The sequence below is a fragment of the Oncorhynchus mykiss genome, chromosome 21 (genome assembly GCF_057628025.1).
Source record: "Oncorhynchus mykiss isolate SJ-2025 chromosome 21, ASM5762802v1, whole genome shotgun sequence".
NCBI classification, from domain to species: domain Eukaryota; kingdom Metazoa; phylum Chordata; class Actinopteri; order Salmoniformes; family Salmonidae; genus Oncorhynchus; species Oncorhynchus mykiss.
The window spans coordinates 55,370,001-55,375,000 of NC_143042.1; the positions used below are offsets into that span (position 1 = coordinate 55,370,001).

Sequence of the window (5,000 nt, forward strand, 5' to 3'; positions counted from 1 at the left end):
GAAAGGGAAGAGGTAGAAAGGGAAGAGGTAGAAAGGGAAGAGACAGAAAGGGAAGAGACAGAAAGGGAAGAGACAGAAAGGGAAGAGACAGAAAGGGAAGAGACAGAAAGGGAAGAGGTAGAAGGGAAGAGGTAGAAAGGGAAGAGACAGAAAGGGAAGAGGTAGAAAGGGAAGAGGTAGAAAGGGAAGAGGTAGAAAGTGCTTGATGTAATGGAGTGTGCCCAGAAGTCTGAAAGAGTCAAAGGTTATTCCACTACCTAAAGATAAAAAAAAAAATCTGCATTTCCTGGCCCTAATAGTCATCCTGTAAGCTTGCTGCCTGTGTATTAAATTATTGTAAAGAATTGTATCTGTACAAATCAAGGATTTGTTCTCATGTAATGGTCTGATAACTGGTTTTCCAGCATACAAAGAAGGGCATTCTACGAGTACGGCCTTAACGCAAATGACAGATGATTGGTTAAAGAGTACGGATGGCAGGAAGTTAGTTGGTGCAGTGTTGTTGGATTTCAATGCTGCTTTTGATGTAGTTGATCGTGAACTGTTACTAGGTAAAACAATGAATGTTATTGGTTTTAAGTCTGCAGCTCTATCCTGGATGGAAAGCTGTCTATCCTAGACGAAGGCAAAAAGTGTTCTTTAAAATGGTAGCTTTTCAAACAGTAAAGATATACATTGTGGTGTTCCTCAAGGAAGTTGCCTAGGACCACTTCTCAATCTTTACTAATGATTTACCTTCAGTAGTGAAAAAAGCAAGAGGGGTCATGTGTGCTGATGACTCTACAATGTCATGTGTGCTGATGACTCTACAATGTCATGTGTGCTGATGACCCTACAATGTACAGCGCAGCATCAGACTGTAATGAGCTAACAGATGTACTGAGCAGTGAACTACGAATGGTGTCTGAGTGGGTCGATATGAACAAATTGGCGTTGAACATTTCTAAAACTAAATGTTAGTTTGCTGTCCAGTTATATGGTCAATCCCTGGTCCTATCACACTTAGAGTACTGTCCAGATGTATGATCAATCCCTGGACCTATCACACTTATAGTACTGTCCAGTTATATTGTCAATCCCGGGTCATATCACACTTAGAGTACTGTCTGGTTATATGGTCAATCCCTGGTCCTAATCACACTTAGAGTACTGTCCAGTTATATGGTCAATCCCTGGTCCTATCACACTTAGAGTACTGTCCAGTTATATGGTCAATCCCTGGTCCTATAACACTTAGAGTACTGTCCAGTTGTATGATCAATCCCTGGTCCTATAACACTTAGAGTACTGTCCAGTTGTATGGTCATCTGCAGCAAATAAATACATTTAAAAATCCAAATGTCTCAAAACCGGGCTACCAGATTCACTTTTCCTTGCTCAAAACAGGGCTGCCATATTAACTTTTCCTTGCTCAAAACAGGGCTGCCAGATTAACTTTTCATTGCTAAAAACAGGGCTGCCAGATTAATTTTTCATTGCTCAAAACAGGGCTGCCAGATTAACTTTTCATTTCTCAAAACAGGGCTGCCAGATTAACTTTTCATTGCTCAAAACAGGGCTGCCAGATTAATTTTTCATTGCTCAAAACAAACCATATGACTGGACAGGAAATAGACAGAACATCTAATGAGATAGACCATATTTATTTATTTATTTTACCTTTATTTAACCAGGTACAACTGCGACCTGGCCAAGATAAAGCAAAGCAGTTCGACAGATACAACGACACAGAGTTACACATGGAGTAAAACAAACATACAGTCAATAATACAGTAGAAACAAGTCTTTATACGATGTGAGCAAATGAGGTGAGAAGGGAGGTAAAGGCAAAAAAAAGGCCATGGTGGCAAAGTAAATACAATATAGCAAGTAAAACACTGGAATGGTAGTTTTGCAATGGAAGAATGTGCAAAGTAGAAATACAAATAATGGGGTGCAAAGGAGCAAAATAAATAAATAAATTAAATACAGTTGGGAAAGAGGTTGTTGTTTGGGCTAAATTATAGGTGGGCTATGTACAGGTGCAGTAATCTGTGAGCTGCTCTGACAGTTGGTGCTTAAAGCTAGTGAGGGAGATAAGTGTTTCCAGTTTCAGAGATTTTTGTAGTTCGTTCCAGTCATTGGCAGCAGAGAACTGGAAGGAGAGGCGGCCAAAGAAATAATTGGTTTTGGGGGTGACTAGAGAGATATACCTGCTGGAGCGTCTGCTACAGGTGGGAGATGCTATGGTGACCAGCGAGCTGAGATAAGGGGGGACTTTACCTAGCAGGGTCTTGTAGATGACATGGAGCCAGTGGGTTTGGCGACGAGTATGAAGCGAGGGCCAGCCAACGAGAGCGTACAGGTCGCAATGGTGGGTAGTATATGGGGCTTTGGTGACAAAACGGATTGCACTGTGATAGACTGCATCCAATTTGTTGAGTAGGGTATTGGAGGCTATTTTGTAAATGACATCGCCAAAGTCGAGGATTGGTAGGATAGTCAGTTTTACAAGGGTATGTTTGGCAGCATGAGTGAAGGATGCTTTGTTGCGAAATAGGAAGCCAATTCTAGATTTAACTTTGGATTGGAGATGTTTGATATGGGTCTGGAAGGAGAGTTTACAGTCTAACCAGACACCTAAGTATTTGTAGTTGTCCACGTATTCTAAGTCAGAGCCGTCCAGAGTAGTGATGTTGGACAGGGGGGTAGGTGCAGGTAGCGATCGGTTGAAGAGCATACATTTAGTTTTACTTGTATTTAAGAGCAATTGGAGGCCACGGAAGGAGAGTTGTATGGCATTGAAGCTTGCCTGGAGGGTTGTTAACACAGTGTCCAAAGAAGGGCCGGAAGTATACAGAATGGTGTCGTCTGTGTAGAGGTGGATCAGAGACTCACCAGCAGCAAGAGCGACCTCATTGATGTATACAGAGAAGAGAGTCGGTCTAAGAATTGAACCCTGTGGCACCCCCATAGAGACTGCCAGAGGTCCGCACTCTTTGGGAATCTCAGACGACACGAAAGAGAGGTTGAACAGGCTATTAATAGGGGCCAGCTGTAGAAAAATGCTTATTGAAATTCTCATTATGGTGGATTTATCAGTGGTGACAGTGTTTCCTATCTTCAGTGCAGTGGGCAGCTGGGAGGAGGTGTTCTTATTCTCCGTGGACTTTACAGTGTCCCAGAACTTTTTTGAGTTAATGTTGCAGGAAGCAAATTTCTGCTTGAAAAAGCTAGCCTTGGCTTTTCTAACTGCCTGTGTATAATGGTTTCTAGCTTCCCTGAACAGCTGCATATCACGGGGGCTGTTCGATGCTAATGCAGAACGCCATAGGATGTTTTTGTGTTGGTTAAGGGCAGTCAGGTCTGGGGAGAACCAAGGGCTATATCTGTTCCTGGTTCTAAATTTCTTGAATGGGGCATGTTTATTTAAGATGGTTAGGAAGGCATTTAAAAAAAATATCCAGGCATCCTCTACTGACGGGATGAGATCAATATCCTTCCAGGATACCCCGGCCAGGTCGATTAGAAAGGCCTGCTCGCTGAAGTGTTTCAGGGAGCGTTTTACAGTGATGAGTGGAGGTCGTTTGACCGCTGACCCATTACGGATGCAGGCAATGAGGCAAGTGATCGCTGAGATCTTGGTTGAAGACAGCAGAGGTGTATTTAGAGGGCAAGTTGGTTAGGATGATATCTATGAGGGTGCCCGTGTTTAAGGCTTTGGGGAGGTACCTGGTAGGTTCATTGATAATTTGTGTGAGATTGAGGGCATCAAGTTTAGATTGTAGGATGGCTGGGGTGTTAAGCATGTTCCAGTTTAGGTCGCCTAGCAGCACGAGCTCTGAAGATAGATGGGGGGCAATCAGTTCACATATGGTGTCCAGAGCACAGCTGGGGGCAGAGGGTGGTCTATAGCAGGCGGCAACGGTGAGAGACTTGTTTTTAGAGAGGTGGATTTTTAAAAGTAGAAGTTCAAATTGTTTGGGTACAGACCTGGATAGTAGGACAGAACTCTGCAGGCTATCTTTGCAGTAGATTGCAACACCACCCCCTTTGGCAGTTCTATCTTGTCTGAAAATGTTGTTGTTTGGAATTAAAATTTCTGAATTTTTGGTGGTCTTCCTAAGCCAGGATTCAGACACAGCTAGAACATCCGGGTTGGCAGAGTGTGCTAAAGCAGTGAATAGAACAAACTTAGGGAGGAGGCTTCTAATGTTAACATGCATGAAACCAAGGCTATTACGGTTACAGAAGTCGTCAAAAGAGAGCGCCTGGGGAATAGGAGTGGAGCTAGGCACTTCAGGGCCTGGATTCACCTCTACATCGCCAGAGGAACATAGGAGGAGTAGAATAAGGGTGCGGCTAAAAGCAATAAGAATTGGTCGTCTAGAACGTCTGGAACAGGGAGTAAAAGTAGGTTTCTGGGGGCGATAAAATAGCATCAAGGTATAATGTACAGACAAAGGTATGGTAGGATGTTAATACAGTGGAGGTAAACCTATGTATTGAGTGATGAAGAGAGAGATATTGTCTCTAGAACATCATGATCATAACATCATATCATATGAGTGGACAGGAAATAGAAAGTATCAACGGAATGTTAAATGTGTTTTCTGTCAGGTATTTGTCAGGTATTTTAATTGTCAGTATTGTCTACTTGTTGGATGTTTGTGAAGTCTTAGTTTGTAAAGTCTTGTTAGTTGGTGTTGTACCCCAGGAAGATTAGCTAACGTCACGGCATTAGTTAATGGGGATCCTAATAAAAATAAAAATAACACTCCCCTTCCTCCTCCCCCTCCCCTCTCCCCCCTCTCCCCCTCCTATCCTCCCTCCTCCTCCCCTCCCCTCTCCCCCTCCTCCTCCTCCCTCCCCTCCCTCCTCCTCCCCCCCCTCCTCCCTTCCTCCTCCCCCTCCCCTCTCCCCCCTCCTCCTCCTCCTCCCCTCCCTCCTCTCCTCCCCTCTCCCCCCTCTCCCCTATCCCCTCCTCCCCCTCCTATCCTCCCCCCCCTCCCCTTCCTCCC

General features: G+C 44.1%; 2 protein-coding genes across 3 annotated transcripts in view; one reads left to right on the forward strand and one right to left on the reverse strand.

The window, feature by feature from the left end:
- Positions 1–5,000, reverse strand: part of LOC149973524 (uncharacterized) — a 272,367-nt gene that overhangs the window by 77,428 nt on the left and 189,939 nt on the right. The gene's annotated exons all lie outside the window — the stretch shown is intronic.
- Positions 1–5,000, forward strand: part of LOC110512281 (cytochrome P450 26B1) — a 67,080-nt gene that overhangs the window by 50,993 nt on the left and 11,087 nt on the right. The window lies entirely within an intron of this gene.